General features: G+C 42.2%; 1 pseudogene; it reads right to left on the bottom strand.

The window, feature by feature from the left end:
* Window positions 1-1,761: 1,761 nt before the first annotated feature.
* Window positions 1,762-10,229, bottom strand: LOC123397121 (annotated as a pseudogene).
* Window positions 10,230-10,515: the final 286 nt, after the last annotated feature.

Here is a 10,515-nt window from a genome sequence, read left to right as displayed (position 1 = left end):
GTACTCCCCACTATGAGCAGCCTTATAAAGCAGTATGGGCGATACATCATTTGCGGTCGTTGGTTGTGGATATCCTATCTTCGGTCGGTCAACATTTTTTCCTTTTCTCTCTTTATTACTCCCTCTGTCCTAAAATAAATGACGCAAATTTTATACTAAATTAGTATAAATTTTATACTAAAAAGCGACATTTATTTTGGGACGGAGACAGTACAATTTTTCCATGCTATCTGGTTTTATTCTTTGCTTTGTTCATTGCTTTTTTCTTAAATGTATGAACATTTTTTTATAATCCACGAAATTTTTAAATTTTTTTAATATGACTCTATGCACAAACTGTAATTCCACGAACATTTATGATTTTATCTGTGAATTCTTTCAAATCCGTGAACATTCTCTAGAGAACATGTGTTTTTGCAATACTATATATTTAATTTCCAAATAAAGTTATACCCTATTTTTTAGACATGAGCAATTGGTTTTTCAATTGGTTTCCTTAGCTAGCGAATGCACGACATTTTCCTTGGAAACTTCCAAAAAGTAAGTGTGAAGAAAAAAAAGGTTCAAGCCAATTGGGGTCCATTTCATGAAGAGGAGCTTCCGTTGATTGCCATCACCCACGCCATCCTCCACCTCCTCCACCTCCTTCGAGTAGTGATTGACATGCCATGTGAATGAGATTAAAAGAGTTGTGACCAATGCACCCCATACGAGAGGTGTCGACTATGCAAAGGATATCGGGTGGCCGCCGCCCATCATACTTGTAAAGTGGGTGGCTGCCGGGAAAAGAAGACCAAGTGAGTGGTGCATGTGCCCAGGGACGGATGCAAGGGGGGACGAGGGGGGGCGAGACCCCCCCCCCCCTAACGGTGCAGTTTTTTCTTTATAGCGATTGGGTTTAGCATAGGTTTTCGCTAATCACGCGTACTCGTTATGTGATTCGCTCCCCCTATCGGCCTGCCCCTGTGTAACGAACGACTTAGTATGAAGCACCTTTGAGCCCAGCCCATGTCTTCTACTGTAGACTAAGCCCAAAAAGAAAACAAAAACCCAATACAGAAAACAAAGATCAAGCCAGCTAGATCAGGGTTTCAAGGATCCACGCACACATATGCCATGACTGCGTTTCGACGGTTTCGCGACCACTACAGATAGCCCCTGCCGCCTGATCCATCGACCTGCTGCATCCAATCTAACTCGAGAACTGCTCAAGGCAGCGATCTTGCGCGGCCGCGCGGCCGACCGGCCGGCCGCAATGGCAGCATCAGGGAGCAAGGCAAGAAAAATCGTTAGATTACTCTACTTTGTGATAAACTAGTAAATTTGCACGTGCAACACACGTTAAATGTTCACCAAAAATATATGAATTTGATTAATACACAATGTTGTTATCTCACTGTAAGTTGTTTTTCCAAAAATGAGACATCATTGTAGTCAAGCTATATTGTTTAATTTATTATGTGTTCTGATAGGCTATAAGATAAAAAAGAAATCCAGTTATGATTGAAAAGCAATCTTGCATTGTGTTTAGTATGTGGAGACAGAACCTAACAATTTGTCTAAATATTGTGTAAGCAATGGATAACTAAAATCTGAGAAAAATATATAAAGAAATAGCTAAATCAAGAGATACTATATAAGAGGTTGCTAAACAAATGCTTGTATGAACCTGCAAATGACCTTGATAAGGTATTATGAAATTTCTGTCACATAATTATGTGCTACAAATAAACATAAATCATACTTGAACGACTACTAAAATGAGAAACAAATATCTCACATATGACATTGAACCAATATTCTGAAGTAAAATTGTAACACCAAACAATTTTTAAGGAGCCTCTTTTTACAATCAAAGGGGTCTCCGGTCACTTGCATTACAATTTACGACATAGCCTCCGGTCACTAACCTTTAGGGGCAGCTTTTTACACAGGTGTGCATACAAAACTAACCTCTCTAAGAAGAAAAGACACACCAAAAGAACAAAAGGCTTGGCTGGACTCAATTTCTGACAGGAGGCCCATAATCTCCAATCTGTTATGTTTTCTTGAGTTCCATATCTCCACTAATATATGCCAATCAGATTCAAAGGCAACATGAGGCCATTCTTACTTGTTTTAGTAATAATGTATTCCTCGGCAATTTGTACAACAATCCATGAAGCACCAATCAGGTGTTTTGGATATGATTTAGCCACCCCCTAACATCGAAGAAAATTATCATGCTATTAAGACTACCTCCACCCCAGGTTGATCCCCGATTTATCTGAAAGAGAAAATATTGGTATTATTCTTTTGTTTGCTTCTCGCTGAACATGCATACATTACAGTGTGAAAAAAAATCAAATGCTTTCCCAGTCTCCGACAAGGGATAGAGCTCAAGAGGAACCATTTGATGATATTGACCCATGGGCATCCACATAATCCCTAAGGCGAGAAACACTATCTCTCATTGTGTGGATGTTTTGTATTCCTAAGAAAAGAACCTAGTGTCAAATCCAATGAATTGAAGAAATAAACAAAGTATAAAGCAATTCTATAAATACACATACAAGCTTATCTGCGCATATATTCTTACCTCAGATTTTGCATAATTAGAAGATGACTCTCAGCCACCACCCATTGCCCCATTTGCTCTTGGCTGGGCATCAACTATGTATAATTTCTTGTTTACACTAGAAGCGGAATTTTTTGCCCTCATACATTGATAAGATCGACCGGACTAAACCATCGTTGAAAGCTACCATCACAACGATTAACCCAGATGGACCACTATATATAGAAAAGACATAGGGATCAGGCAAACAAAGGTTGTATTGATTGCTTTTCTTTCACATGTCACCACTGGCGGATCCAGCGTATAGGCACGGTGGGCCGTGGCCCACCCAGAATCTGGAATATTTTTTTATTATCTATTAAAAATTAGACTTTGATCAAGCCCAGTTCACACCACACGGCCCGTCGCCCGACGCTCGCCCCTCCCCTCCTCCCGCGGCTGCCGCGCTCGGCCCTCCCCTCCTCTCGCCGGCCGCCGCGCTCGCCCCTCCCCTCCTCTCGCCAGCCGCCACGCTCTCCCCTCCCCAGCTCCCCTCCTCTCGTCGACCGCCTCCTCGCCCCTCCCCTCACTGCCTGCCCTCCTCCCGTGGCCGCGGCCCCCGCAGCTCCCCTTCTCCCGCCGGTCGCCGCGCCCGCAGCTCCCCTCGTCCCGCCGGTCGCCGGGATCGCCCCTCCCTTCCTCTCAGGCCTCAGCCGGTGCTGCCGGCCGGTAGTAGATCCCCTCCTCTGTCTGGTAAGCACACTGGGTAACAGATTTTTAGGTCTTTCATTTTTTCTCTCGCTGTAGGATTTCTCATTGCAGCCTCTGTGAAAATATAATCACACATTCACATTGGATATAATTGCAGACTTGAAGTTGCAAAGCAGAACATGAAGAGGAAAAGTTCCATTCTGGATCTTTTTAGAAAACATGAAGAGAAAGCGAGGAAGATTGCTACTGAACATCACACTGAAGATATTGAAAAAGCGAGTGTTGAAAGAGTATTCTCGGTAATGAATCTAGTGAAAAATAAGTTGAGAAATAGTATGAGTGATGATCTCCTGAATGATTGCTTAGTGACATTCATTGAACGAGATGTGTTCTTGAAAGTAAGCGAGGACGACATAGTTGAAGCTTTCATGGCAAAGGAACGTCGTAGAGTTACTTAGTGTAGTAGTTTGCTACATATTTGTATCCATGTAAGACTTTGTATTTGCAACGTTGGAAATTTGGTACATGTGGGAACTATAATGTTGTCTGACTTTTGAGCTATATGTATTATATTGTTGCCAACTTTTGTGTGACACTTGGATTAGGTAGGAAAAAAAATTAGGTGTGCACACCCTCCATTTCATTCCTGGCTCCGCCACTGCATGTCACAACAATTAACCTAAATGATAAGCCTCACTTTCAGTGCATGTTCTACAGATTACTTTGCTTTAAAAGGTCTTAGGTATGATTGTTTACATAAACTCAATAAACATAACTATTTAGTGCGACGGTTAAGAAAGAAAATAGCAGATAAGTAGTCAGGGCTGAGTTGATTCTCCTCATCATCCTACTATAAAATGACTTGTGCATCAACCTTAATACTTATGCATGTCTATCTCGCTCTGTATAATTGGTATAAGAACACCACAATTAAGCGTGCAAAAAAACACATTTTTGGCATTAGTGCCAACTGATCCCTCCAGTATGATATTAATTCTACAAATGTAAATGTAAGGTTTGTTTTTCTGAAGGTGAGGGTATAAGATGCAAGAATAAAGAGATAATATCAGACAAATGGAAGGTGCATATCCCATACTTAGCCACTACCAAAATACCAAATAACGTTGATCCAATCTAATCAAACTCTACTCCTTCCAGCAACAAGATTCAACTAAACTAAATTGCAGAAGCAACTAACCATTCTGGAAACCTGGATCACATCCCTGAACCTTGGCTAGGCAATTGAAAATGAGCTGGTGTGTTCGTCGGGTCCTTAACCGGGGAACGTTTTCCGGTTCCTGACGGAGATGCGTCTGGATTACGACTGTCCATCTGTCAATAGCAACTTGAAATAAGAAATGTATACTAATGAAGGTGATGCAGGAGTACACTCCCTAGATTTGGAACACGTCACATAACACTAAGCACATAAATGAAGGTCTGGATATACTGTCAAGTATTGTTATGCCTACTTTCATGTTTGGAACAGTTAGAACCCTTTGCTTATTGCATCCAACATTTGTATCTTTGGAAGGCACAAACATGTATGAATTATGATAGTCACGGTATATCAGCTTTTAATTCTTTTACATATAAACATACTACCACAGTAAAATGTGCCACTAAGGTATAGGTGTATAGCTACGGATGTTTCCAGTATACCTGAATATTTTGCACGTGCACGTGCAACGCACGTCTCAACTAATATTACAACCAGATGTCAGAATTCATATACATTGAAAAGTTATTCCAAAGGCTTCAAAACAATATTAGTACTGATCAACTCTAATTTAAATGAGTTTCAAGAAATGTTAATAGTTTAACGCCGGACATGTAAAGACAGAACCTAATTATCTCAGTACTTGTTAATATGCTTACGTATTTCTCAATATAGCAAAAGTATACAAGGTGCAATGCATGTCTAAACTTATAGATTGCATTTGCACGCGCAAGGGGAATTCTATGATCATGGGATTTCACCTAATTTCAATAATCTATATAGAAACTATAGGACATAAATATATACAACATAGGAATGTAAGAAATTGGACTTTAAAGAACCACAAGCAATGTTTAACACACCCTCCATGTGTGCAGCGGCTTGGACCCGAGCAATAACATAGGAAAATAAATAAAAACATATTTCGGGAACTATAAGTACAAATGAATATAGTGAGAAATATTTTGTCCCCCGTTTCATTAGCAAGAAAACATTTTAGTAGGATATCATCTTAACTATGACTTTCATGTGCGAATCATTCCATTTATTATTTTCATTATCGATGTAATTTTCCTTTAAAAGGTACATCACCGTAGAATATAAATTTTAATATGTAAGGTGCAACACTATCTTGATGGAGTGCAAGTAAAGTCTTTAATCGATAACAAATCCACATGGCAGGAGAAAGCATATCTTATATTTGACTCAGTGCGCTTATATTTATAGGTGAATAGTTGCACCGAGAAAATGGGGAAGTCTGTTGGTGAAGCAGCTGTGGCTGCTGGTCTTCAGTTAGTTCTGGTCTCATTCAGTGCAATAGAGGTTCCTGATGGAAAGCTCAACATCTGTGACAGAGACATTCATATTCATGATCCATCTGAAAGTGAAAGTATTATCCGTTCGATTGCTAAGGACTAGCCAGATATGACAGTACAATACCCCCCAACCAAGACTTTTAAAACAAATACGGAGAAAAAGGAGAGGTAAGACGGTTCAATCCTAGGTCACTCGGATGATTATAGTGCTGCAAATCAGTGCGTTACTACATTATACTTAATCCTCCAGTGCTGCAAACATTTTAATACACTCTAGATTTGAAATATTTTTTCTTCTCCTTTTTTTGTTAGGTTTGTTTTTCTTCTTCATTTTCGTTTGGTTTGCCTTTTTCTTCTTCATTTTTTGTTTGGTTTTATCTTTTTTCTCCATTTTTTTGTTTTTTTATGATTTTTTGTTTTCACTCTACATTTTGTATGTGTCACAAAAATTAGTAATTGATCAAATTTTTTAAATAGTAGTTCAGTATTTTAATACTTATTTAATATATTTGAAATACTTTACTATAAATTTCCAAATAGTGGTTCAACATTTTTGTATACTTATTGAACATTTCACAAATACTATTTCACCATTGTAATATTTTAAAAAAAATTGAAATACTCTTTCGAATTTTTTAATAATTATTCAACATTTTTCATATATTTCTTCAACATTTTAGTTTTTCATATATATTTTTAAAGAGTGTTTTTGTAATTGGGAAATATATATGTAGAATATTTTAGTGTATAAATAAAAGTATAAAAATAAAACAAAAAATGAGAACAGAAAATAAACTGGCTGTGACCTCCTGTGTTGCTGCGCCGTCCCATTTGTCTAGTCTAGCTTAAAGTGAGAAATAGGGGCGGCCATGTCCTACATGCTCAGGACCATAACATATATCCCTTAAAAAGGTACGATAGCATATCATTGCAATCGCCCATGCCATAAGCGGGAGTTTTTTTTTCTATTTTTAGTTCAGTTAATTTACATTTCTTCAAAATAAAACTTTTATGATTTATTTCGAGTTTTACCTTATGTATTTATTTATTGTTTTCCCTTTTATTCTCTTTTTATTAATGTTTTTCCTAAAAAACACTACCATTTAGTCAAATTCTTGGACATTTTCTAAATTCAGGAACCTTTGGTGAATTCGTAAACTCTTTTTAGGTTACGAAAAACACTACGGGAGCTTGCGATGAGTGGTTCACCAATGGCTTAGGCTCATACCTTTCTTTATCCTTGAACACATACTGATGATTAGCCTGGGTGCCAAAATCTCAATTATTTGAAAATAGTTCGGCACTTTGTGTGGCACTTGATTTTGCCAGCAGGTGCTAATCACATAAACCTGCATCGTGTTGGCAAATTATTCAGGACAAACCATGGAAGAAATCACATGAAGTCTATAAAACTATTATCCCATCTACTAACAGAAAGTTGCTGGAATAAATTGTATCAACGATAATACTGTACAATTGATTCTGAATATAAACAAACAACAGAAGAATTGATTCAAAGGGAATTGATTCAAGCACGCGCGACAACCAAGTCATCATAGCCTGTGATAGAAAAAGTACTACACAATAATAATTGGACTAATAAATAAGGCTAGAAGCAAGATGAACCCCAGCAAAAGAAAAATGCCAAGTCTTACATCTTGAATCATCAGTGCGGCTGCGCTCCATTGCAAGGTCAAATATAAGCTTTGCAGGACAAATGCAAGCCGATCACATGTAGTTTCAGTAAGAGGAGCAAGCCATAATCGTGCAGCCGCGCGTGCTATCTCAGCAGCTGCCTCAGTCATCCCACTGCTTCCACCTCTTCCAGCATGGGCAAGTAATATGTTCGCAACCTGATGACACCAACATCCCAATTTCAGCTAACTTACTCAAAATGATGTACCTACAAACTTCCAATCTAAATTGTACCTTCTCTCTTGACACCTGTGGGCACTCCATGGAATATGTCGCACAGCGGAATTCGTGCATTACTCTCTCAAAACCGCACCACCATACATCTTAAGGCTGGAGTTGGGATGTTTTACAGGAACGCTGGTGCCAGGCCAGCTGTTAATACCAGTGTGAATTTGCTCCTCTTCAGTAGTTTTCCCCCACACCTCTAGGGTTGGATCAGCTGCTCCATCAAGTAATGCACGCTTTCATACAAAAAATATAGTGCCAGTTAGCTCCAGTACAAAAAATAGCAACCTGATTACAAAGAAATGTTATGCAAGGACAGATTGTGCTTTGTTTACATACCAAATGGGTGCAGATAGAAGCAACATGAAGCATTGCCGATCTTCTCAGCTGAGAGACGTCAGAGGTTGCTTGCAGTTTGGAGTCCAGTCTAGATAGGTCCATCAAGACATCACTGCATCTCTGCCCCAACAATGCTAGGGTGGCTGGAGCTGCTTCTTTGTACCTCTTCTGAAGTTCAGACTCCAGATACTTCCTGAGACAGCTAAACCCAATGTACGGAGCAAACTTGTCTTCATTGAAACTCCCTTTCACACCATCACGCAAGTGTCGCAGCACATCAATATCTACCTGACATATTTGCCCAAAGAGATACAACTACAATATCACCATTAGACAATATGGCTGAGAGTACTCATAGAAAAGGACCGCTTTGCTAGAAAATAAGCATATGCTGGCACATTCAGTTCACAGGGAAAAATATGTTGCAGAAAAAGGGAAGTGCCCAACATTGCAATTTGATCCATACCATTGACAAATTTTTTAAATAAAAATACACGCTCTTGTGCTTACTAATTTAGTGATTCCAGAGGTATCTTCAGAAAAAGCATTCCAGTTGCTCTGGAAATTTTGTTCCAAGGAGACATACTCATCACCATAAGACTGCTCGTAAACTTCTACTTGCTCAGGATACGAGGAAGACGAGAATATGCTTGCCATGCCTCCATATTCACCAGATTCGAACGCATGCTGCTAGTCAAAACAATGAGTTAACAAAGAAAAGATATATTAGCTGCACTCCGAAGAATGAGCCAATAATCTGTCCAATTGACAGTTTTATAAACAAACAAGATCTTATATCAATTTTGTATCAGCAACACCTCAAATGTGACAGGAGTACATCTTACATTATCATACTGAGGAGTCAAATCTTCTGTGGAGTCCTGATAGTATCCCAAATTCATCGACCAAGAAGGTTGATAAGGTTCGACTGGACTGTCAGCTACATATGCATAGGGCTGTATCTCACATGACTGCGTTGACATCTCCGAATTATCAATATGGTTGGTATATGTTGAGAAATTCTATATAAGGATCATGGTGCTCGTCTCCTCAAGCTCCAGGTCCAGCTCCCCCTTCCCCTGCGCTTGATCCCCACCGTTGTCTGGGCCGCCGTTCGCCTGAAAACAGAGCAACCATTTTATCAGCTCCTTCGATAGTGCGCCGCAACGGGGGTTCTTGGCATGGATGGATGCCGGCAGGGGGGGAAGGAAGGAAGGAAGAAAGGGAGGGACCTGCTCGTCGAAGATGGCTTCGGCGAGGACACGGTAGGACTCGGCCTCGATGAGCTGCCAGTTGTCATTGAACAGCTCAACCAGGCGCTTGAGGACGGGGCTAAGAGCACCACTCGACGCTGCTCTGCTGGAGGAACAGAATGAGGCAGTGGGGCGGGCTCGCTAGTGTCTTCACCATCAACAGGATCTCCTCAGGCGTCCTCTCCGACTCACCTTTCTTAGCCTACAACGGTCAGGAATTCCATCAAACAGCTCACAAACAGACAAGACAACCACTGCACTTTGTTGGGAGGAAGCTCACGATTCACCGCTGCCTACCTTAAGCACGAAACCTGGGGTGTCGATGATGGTGAGGTTGGGGCAATGGACGTACTCGGCCCTCATGACGATGGGCTTGGGCGAGACGGCGGCCTTGATCGTCCGGAGGTGCGACTCGGTGCGCTGCTTGATGAGGTTGGCTATGGCCGCGGCCTGCACCATGGGGTGGCCGTACTCCTTCGAGTCCTCCTCCTGCGATGCGCCGCACAACCCACGCTAATCAGACGCTCGCACGCGTTTACCAGGAGCACCAGACTCGATCTGTGAGGGGAACGAAGGGGGGAACCCTAGAAGAGGTGAAGCGCGGCACGCACCTGGAAGCGGCAGCGGGGATCGAGGGCGGTGGGGTCGTGGACCATCTGGAGGACGAGGGGGCGGCGGGTGCCCATCTCGACCTCCCGGACGTTGAAGCGGAAGCCGAGGAGCGCCTCCAGGAGCGAGCTCTTGCCGTCCGACTGGCCCCCCTATCGCCACTATCTCTGGAATCGGCAGCTTCTCCCCGAACGCCACGGCCGCCGCCTGCAGCCGGTTGTAGGCCTCGAACCGGGCCTTGGTGTCGGCCGAATCCGTGACGGCTCGACGGGCGGACGGGGACGGGGTGGCGCGTCGAGCGGGGGAGGAGGCACGACCCGCCGAGCGTGGGACGCGCGGCGCGACGCGGCGCGGCGAGCGGGGGAGGAGGCGCGGCGCGGCGCGGCGAGCGGGAGAGGCGCGGCCTGGTGAGCGGGGCGAGCGGACCGAGCGGGGGGAGCCGGTGCGAGCGTGCGAGCGAGGGATCGAGGGTTAACGGCGTTTTTAGACGTGGGTGAGCAATTAGCGCTAACGAAATCTGGCTAGTTTCGTTAACAACGTTTTTGGACCCTTGATTAAGTGATTAAACGGCTGAGATGGTGAGTTGGATCTGCCCTCTCATGTTTTTATTAG

The sequence above is a fragment of the Hordeum vulgare genome, chromosome 5H (genome assembly GCF_904849725.1).
Source record: "Hordeum vulgare subsp. vulgare chromosome 5H, MorexV3_pseudomolecules_assembly, whole genome shotgun sequence".
NCBI lineage: Eukaryota > Viridiplantae > Streptophyta > Magnoliopsida > Poales > Poaceae > Hordeum > Hordeum vulgare.
This window is presented reverse-complemented; position numbering and strand designations above follow the sequence as displayed.